Below are 9354 nucleotides of genomic sequence, written 5' to 3' on the forward strand. Positions count from 1 at the left end.
AAAAAAAAAAACTAAACCTTCTCAGAGCATCTCCAATGGAAGGGGTTATTTTCATTTGACATCTAATGTGGATTTTGACATTTTTCCCAATTTTTCACTCCAACCCAGCTGTTAAAAAAATATATATATTCTATTGTTAGGATGAAGTATTTTATTATAACATTACAGCTCTAAGATTTGTTGGCTTTGTTCAGTGTAACTTGGTATGAAGGAAGAGAGAGAGAAGAAAGAGAGAACAATAAAAAATAAAAATAAAACAGTAGCCCATGGGACTATCAAATTTGATAGGATGAATCTAAAATGTCATCCCCGTGGCAAATAACATCTAGGTTGGAGTTGTTTTTCAACTGTCAAATATAGTTATTGAGACTCCACGTAAGAAATGACATCTCCATTAGAGATACTCTCATTGTGGGTAGGGACACCCCTTTAATTGTGAGACACGAGCTTCATGTTTCAAATGTTCAGGGCTAAGTAACTCGAGACTTTGATATCAACTTAAGACATATGAAAATAAAACTACCTACCCATTGTGGGTCCCTATAATTATGAGACACGAGCTTTCGGTTTCAAGTGTTCAAGGCAACCCCACTGTGATATCCCAAAATCCTCTTTGACTAGTGTATCATCTTGCAAATAGAGATCACATAGTGTTGCTTCCAATCAGAGGCGGAGGTAGAAATTTTTTTTAATGGGGCCGACTAATATATAGTCAAATGAAATTCGATCTAATCCTTACCGATATATTTTATTAAGCACAATTGTCAATGTACGTTAAGTTTACCCGCTTGCTCTTATTTTTCCCGTAACTTGTCCTCCATTTTAAATAGGCAGTGATTTAGAAAGCCTTTTCTTTATCGATGGTGATCGGTCATGGTATACATCGCGTTACTTGGTTATTATGTTTATTTAAAAAAAAGATTGAGTAAATAATTGAATCATGTACCAAAATGAAGCTTTATATTGGTCTTTTAATTTCTCGGGCCAAATTGTTCTTGCATTTTATTTTTTATCTATCAATGTCATTGCATTTTGCACAAATTGATAAACAAATACATTATACTTTTGTTTTTTGAATAGATATATTAAACTTTTACAACTTGAGGCTTTGGGAGAATAAAGATAGTTCCTTGAGTAAGCTTTTTTATCAAATTCGGACCTACCTCTTGCTGCGTTTTGTCTTGCATAAGAATGCACCTCACAGAAGGGTGCTGAAACCTGGGGTTCTCCCACCAGTTGTCTAGTTGAAGGCCAATTTGGATGGAGGTTTTCAGATTAGTACTAACCAGGGAGGTATTGGTGTTGTGTTTCGGGATTCTACTACGAGTGTGGTGGGTGGAATTTGTTTAAAGGTTTCTAATATGTATACTCCAAAAATGGTTGAGGTCTTTGCCAGGAGAGCAGCTTCAGAGTCTGTTATAGAGTTTCACTTGTCCCCTTTAGTGTTCAAGTATGCTTCCTTCAAAGTGGTTAGGCTACGTTTGGTGCAGCTTAACTTATTAGAAAAGTTGGCTTTTACTTATTCCTGAGAATAAGTGATTGAAAAACAAAGTATAACTGAGCGGTTGGTAAACTGACTTTTAATAGGTGTTGTGAGTACTAAAAGCAGTGAAAAGTATTTGGTAAACTAAAACTGGCTTATGCTTTTTGTTTGTGGAATGACCAATTTTGACATGGGATACAGTTTGTTAATACTATAAATTTTCAAGGACCTCCACATATGAGTAAAAATAATCAATAGACAACCAAGATAATATCAGTATTGGATTTAAAAATTTACATTTAGAGACAAACAAGAGGGAGAAACAATTCATCAAAACCCAAAAAAACTATACAAAAAGGCACGATATGCTAAGGTTGCATTTTCTTAGAGACGAACGAAGTGGGAGATATGAAATTTTTTACCTGTGAGCCTTAGTTTCTCAAATTTGCAGAGTAGCTGCAGACCTCAAGCTTAGAGACGAACAAAAAGAAAGAATGGAGGCGCATTAGTCGATAGCTTTTTATCAAGGATCAACGTGTAATTTGTTGATATTGAGAAGGGCACCCAATGTCATTTAAAAAGTTTCATTAAACTTGCGCGAAAAAAACACGCTGACTTATAAGTAAAAGAGGGTATGAGCAGCTTCTCCTTTTCCCTTTAAAACACCTTTCACTTTTTAAAAAAGTAGTTTCTTTTAAGAGTTACCAAACACCAAAAGCTTCTTTGCTTATAAGCACATGAGCTTATAAGCCCTAAACGCAACCTAAGGCTTGTTTAGGATATGTGGAGGATGTGTCTGCATTTGGTCAGGTGATTGTTGATAACAAAACTGATCTGTCTACTATGCCTTGTTCTTTTTTTGCTCATGTAGTTAGAGAGTCCAATTTAGTTGCTGACAAATTGGCAAAACTGGCTATAAATTTAGATCTTTCCCTTCGTTGATATGGTCCTATTCCTATGGAACTTAAAGAAGTTCTAACTCCTCTATGTAATCAGTAGTTCTTGGTGCAATAAAATTTCGTCTTTATTAAAAAAAACTTTTACAACTTGAAGTTTAGTTTGTTTAGTTATGAATTGGAAATAGATTACATATTGAAATTAATTCATCTATTTTATTCATTTAACAAAGTAAAAAGCTAAGAATTAAGTGCAAAGTTTGCCACGTCCCATTTGTGTTCCTTGCATGAGTAGTTTCCACATTTGTTTGGAGGGTGCCATCAAGCATAATCAACTATAAATTTTTCTTAAATCAATAGCTTCCTGGTTAGTAATCACTTATCAACCAATTTAGCTCCACCCCTGTTTGCGAGCATTCTAGGGAGAGTGAGAGTGTTTCATGGTTAGAGGATGAGCCTCCGGCCTTAGTTTATGTCTACCAACTTTAATCATAGTTTGAGGGATTTTAGTACGGGAGTACACCAATTCAGTCTCATGTTTTGTAATGTTTTCTTGTAATGAATATAATCATTTTTCCTCTTAAAATACTAACCGCCACTAAAGTATCATCTCTTAAAACATCGATTAGCTATGGATCTCATAGTCAATAAATTTTATGGAAATACACCTATCACTACTGGAAAATAGCACTTAGGCGACGGAATTAAAAAATTCCGTCTCCTAAATAGTACTTAAACGACGGAATTTTCTACTTAAGCGACGAAACAGTTTCCGTCTCCTAAGTCGTTCTTAGGAGACGAAATATTTTAATTTCGTCTCCTAAGAACGACTTAGGCGACAGAATGAGTACTACTTAGGAGACAGAATATTTTTACTTAAACGACGGCATTTTAAAAAATAAAAATTAAAAAATTATATGAATCACTTAGGAGACGGAATTACATTCCGTAGCTTAAGTAGAACTTAGGAGACGGAAATGTTTACTTGGGAGACGAAATGTTTTTAAAAAAAAAAAAAATTATGAATCACTTAGACGACGGAAATAGAACATTTCGTTGTTTAAGTTCTAAAAATTTGAGCGCCCATGTAACGCCCCGATTTGCACCTCATCAAATCAAGCACATTACAGTGCCGCACATTCATAGAACCCAAGCTAGGATCCTTCACTCAAGTTCTAAGAACCCGCAAGGCAAAGGAAAAAATTTAAAAAAATTCAAAAATGTTAGCAGAAACGTTTATTTAAGATAAGGTGAAGATATAACACGTTTAGATATCTTTCAAATCAAACAAGCCCTCTCTAAAACAAAAATCAATATCAGTCCGGTTCAAGATCAACGATCGAAACACTTGCAAGATGAATAGTTTCTCAAATATACACATACTCAATAAAAAGGGTATACAAGGACACGATAAATAGGAACCTGTCGTATGGATATAACTCTGACAATGACATGAAATATAGAATATCTAAGCCACACCTAACGCTGTCCAGCTGTCCCGTCTTCGTACACAGTACCTGCATCCATAAACTGTTGTAGGGGTGAGCTTTCGTCCTCGCTGCTCAATAAACTTTACCCCAACTAGGTGTGAAAACATTTTAAAACATTTGCCATGGCTAGTAGTGAAAATAATGGATAACAATTTAAAATAATCATTTCTTGTAAAAAATGCAAGTAGGGCCCAAAGTAGATATACAAACCTGATGACCGATCTATCTCAAGCCAACTACCACCTTACCATGATTATTATCATACATATCGGCAAGGTGTAGTGAGAGTGTCCATTTACGCCATACCGCCTAGGAGCGACGCCACACCTCAAAGGATGTTAGACGTCCTCCAGTCCGTACAGCCCCTCCGGAGGTTTAGGGGATTGAAACCCAAGGAAGTCGCTATGCCCCGCTCACTCTCAGGTCATCAAACAGTATTTCACAAGGAATCGAAAAATATATCTTTCATGCATAAATCACTTTACTTTAATATCATGTGCATAAAATCACTAACTGAGGCAAGTCCAGAATCCCCTACCTGGAATATCGCTGCTTGATTCCATTAGGTTTGCCTAGGCCAACACCACCATCTTTATTGTTCCGGGTAATTGGAGTCCTAGTCTGACAACAACTATAGTCGTCAACACCATGTAACAAGAACATGAAAATGGAAGTCCATTCACTAGCCAATGTCATGATTCAAGGGTGACAATATAATCATATACCAATTAATTTGAAATCATACTTAACATATCTCAATGGCTTGGTATATCATAATTGTCTCAAGGGTGATCACTGTATATATAGAAACCAACGCAGAACATTCTCCTTAAAGGTATATATGCCCATTTCACTATCTCTTCATCTCTTGGCATAATATCCCTTAACCAAGTTTAATCAATATTGTACTCAAATGCAAATCCCTCACTTATATCAACATTAAGCATGTGATTAGTTCAGCTACCCTGGACACCAAAACTCTTTCAAATACTAACACAACGTCCCTGTTCTCTTAGGTGTATCCTCAAAAGCACCAAGGACACCCAAATCTGTGTAGTTTCCTTTCAATCAAGTTCCAGTTTTTTTTTTAACTTTCTGTTCAAACCTTAAACAACCACATAAATGTGAACTTTCACTAAAACTCACTCTACACAGTAACAGCTCTACTGATCACTACCAAATACGAACCAATTATTGATTTTAACATTGACACTCATTCCTCTAGTTCAGACGTCAACCAATTTCATAATCAACTCAATCATCCAATTAAACAAGAATAGGACAATATTTACTTCCACTTCTAAACTTGAGGAATCTGGCGTAGTAGCTTCATGCTCTTTGACTAACGCCAACAATAGCTACTCTATTCCTTAATTATTCTAATAGGTAGAGAACTTAATTCCAAGTTTCACACCCTCTTGTCCAATCTGCATGAAGGTACAATCGAGGATTACTTCATGTATATAATTCCAACTGCAGATCGAAACAGAAGTAAAGGATGCCAAGAACGATGGAACATGACAGTGGCTAAATAACCGATAAGACTAGCTTTCTCAATTATACAACTCAAGCTGTGAGATACGTTTCTCAGGTAATCAAATACCAAGTTCTCATAAACAGTATATCATTCAAAGCCTTTAATGGAGAACCCAACTAACCTGGATGCCAAACAATCAATTAAGCTCAAAACAGATGGAGTTCCTTTGACAAAGAACATAGTAGCTGGGACAATTCCTTTCCTTGCCCTCTTCTCCTCAAACTCTCCAATTCGAAGTACTCTTGAGTTAATCCTGAAGTGGCACAAATAGGCTCTTTGGAAAGATTTAATGCTGAGGTCAAACTCCAAAACTCTCCCCATGCACCGTGAACTCCGGTGAGATCGATACCAACCAAAACACCCCATAACCCGATTAAATCAAAAATCAATTATGCCAAGATGAGATCATGAACACAAGCTCGAGTTTCATACCTCAAGAATGCGAATCAATGATCGAAGTCATCGGAAAAGGAAGAAATTGACGGGAAGTCTCAAGTTCTCAAGATTTGGTTCTCGCTCCTTGCTGGTTGCATGGATGATCTATGACCAGAGGAACGTTGGCATCCATGATAGGAACAAAGAGACGCCAGTAGGTCGCCGTGAAGTGCCCTCACCATGAAGATAGGTACGGGTTTGCCGACATGAGTTGTCGGTCTGTCAAAGAGGTCTCGAGCTCTCTCTATACTTCTGGAGATTCTAGGAAATATAAATTTACTAGAAACCAACGGTTGGGATCAAATGGTGTTTATTATATGGTCTAGATTGCATACTGAGTTTTCTTTCACTTAAACCAAATTTCTTTATTTCTGAAATACGAAATAAATGGTTCATATGTCTAAAAATGTTCATAAGAATTACCACGGACACATCACAAAATGTACTTCATTATCGAATCTCTAAACATAAATACTTCTTCTTTAATATATATGAAAAACTTTTCGAGTTTCCTCGACACTTCACGAGATAACGGTTTTAAATGTCAAACTATCCAACTTTAACTCTTTAAATATTCACAGGGTCTCACAGCCCATCTTCCCGCGTAAAATTTCATGAAAATTCAAACCAAAATTTTTCAAAACATATCAATTCTTTTAAATCACACACTCACCAACCTTATCAATAGAAGGAAACCCATATTTTCTTAGAGCTCTCTCTCTCTCTCTCTCTCTCTCTCTCTCTCTAGACCATCACTCTCATGCCGGCCTCTCTCTCCATTCTCACCGCTCATTCCTCCGCCACCACCTTCAACTGCACCACCCCCACCAACGCCACCTCCAACTTCGTCCCCACAAACGCCACCACTCTCAATGCCGTCAAGACCCTCTTTAACATCACCCGGCCACCTCTGCACCCTCCTCGGAGCCAACAACCTCCCCCTCTCGACCCGACCCGACTCACCCATCTTTGCCGCCAACAAGCTCCTCGTCCCTTTCGCTTGCACCAAGCCTCAGATCTGGGTCACCTTTCTCTCTCACCCGACTCACCCGTCCCCGCCGTCGTCAAGACGCTGCTGCAGCCACCTTTCTCTCTCTACCAAGCCTTCTGGCCGACCCACCACCGTCCCTCGAAATTTCAAAGGGGTAAGAAAGGTAAATTCTTCAATTTTTCTGGTTTAATTTGCTTTGGTGATAGATTTATGTGTTTTTGTTTAATTTGATTTTGATTTTAATTTTAATTTTGGTTAGGATGTGATTGATATGATGGTGGTGGCATGGTGATTATTTGGTACAATGGTGGTGGTGGTGGTATATTTGAGGCAGATTGTTGTCATGAATTGAAAGAGAGATATTGTATTGAAGTTTACTGACCCCCGGTAGAAGTCTACTGGGGGTCAGTAAACTTCTACTAGGTTTACTAGGAAGCAATGAATTTGTTTATTAGCGTAAAAATGGGTATCTGTTGTGTATAATTGGCATGAAATTGAAAGGAAGATACTGTATTTAAGTTTACTGAGTCTACTCGGGGTCAATAAACTTCCATTAAGTTTACTAGGGAGCAATGAATTTGTTTATTAGCGTAAGAATGGGTATCTGTTGTGTATAATTAACATGAAATTGAAAGGAAAATAATGTTTTAAGTTTACTAACCCCCAGTAGAAGTTTACTCGGGAGCAGTAAACTTCCACTGTGTTTAGTAGAGGGCAATGAATTTGTTTATTAGGGTAAGAATGGGTATCTGTTGTGTATAATTGGCATGAAATTGAAAGGAATATACTGTATTGAAGTTTACTGACCCCCAGTAGAAGTTTATTAGGGGGCAGTAAACTTCCACTGGGTTTACTAGGGGGTAATGAATTTGTTTATTAGGGTAAAAATGAGTATCTGTTGTGTATAATTGGCATGAAATTGAAAGGAAGATATTATATTGAATTTTACTGACCCCCATTAGAAGTTTACTGACCCCTATTAGAAGTTTACTAGGGGGCAGTAAACTTCTACTGGGTTCACTAATTGGCGTTTTGTTTTTAAAATTTTTTTTTTCACCTTTAGCAACGGAATTCAACTATTCCATTTCCTAAGTGGATAATTTTTTTTAATTGTAAAATAAAATCCGTCGCCTAATTTCGTCTCCTAAGAACCACTTAGGCGATGGAATTTTAGGTTCCGTCGCCTAAGTGTCTACCTCACCACACCTAGGCAACGGATCTTAGCCGACGGACGTTCCGTCTCCTAAGTACTTAGGAGACAAAATTTGTCACTTAGGAGACGAAATAATTCTGTCTCCTATGTGCTTTTTTCCAGTAGTGTATAACAAGAAAAGAGGAATGGTTCTTCCATTTGAACCATATGAAATTTCAAACTCGGTGGACATGCCCCACAGATGATATGTAACAAATGTCTTACACTAGACAAGCTTGTGCAACTCAGTTTCACATACACCGTTGGTAACTAAGCTAGAAATCTAAAATTGAGAGGTTTCTGATGAAAGTGGGGTAGTTGGTTCGGAGGTTTCTGATGAAAGTGGGGTAGTTGGTTCGGAGGTTTGGGCAGTCCAACTTTATCATCTTGATGTTTCCGTCCCTCGTATCGTGATAGTAGACAACATCTCTCGCACATGCGGCCTAGCGTACCGTTCAATCCCTCCTTGATCTAGATGTCTCTCTATGAGAGCTTTCACTCCTATGTGCAATGACATAGAACCAGGAAATGACCATGGCCGAACAGTGGCAATCTGGTGCCCAATGTGGTATGGTGCAAGGTCTTAAATATCGAATTTATCGCCGATATTTCAGCGATAATTTCGTTTTTTTTACCCAACGATAATATCTTAGCATACCTTATCGCAAAAAATTTTCAAAATTTCACGATATTTTGGGTAAATTTCGAAATTTACGAAATTATCTCATTACTTCGACCCAACTTTTCCGAATCACGTCATTAACGCGGCCCAAATTTGAAAAATAGGAACAAAGTCATGTTTCAGTTGGGAGAATCGAACCTGGGTTGCCCCATATATGTCCAAACTCCCTAACCAACACTTCTAAGCTGATATATGGTTCTTAGATGGAACATTTTACTATATAACCAATACACATATTTACACATTATTTTTACCATTTCTTTCGAAATTTTGACTATATCGATATTTCTCGATATTTCCTTCGAAATATCCAATTTTTGGAGCATCGAAATATCATCGATAGGCGAGATTTTAGTCCTTAGTCTGGTGTGATTCGATACAGCGGTACAGACTTTTTTGGTACCATTATTGGCATGGCTAGTATACTATGCCACCAAGCATAAGTAACACCCTCGTTGTGGGCCCACGAGCCATAACGAGACCAAATTGTGACATACATCTTGAAGTCTAACATACAAGCTACGCAACGGTACCCAGAAGTTGTCAAAAGCTTACCCAGAAGTCACCTTCTCAGCCTCACTAACATGCCTCCATACAACACTTCGGTGACTAGAATAGGACTCTTAGTCCCACATTGGAAAACATGTA

Source organism: Fragaria vesca, linkage group LG2 (assembly GCF_000184155.1).
Source record: "Fragaria vesca subsp. vesca linkage group LG2, FraVesHawaii_1.0, whole genome shotgun sequence".
Classification (NCBI taxonomy): Eukaryota; Viridiplantae; Streptophyta; class Magnoliopsida; order Rosales; family Rosaceae; genus Fragaria; species Fragaria vesca.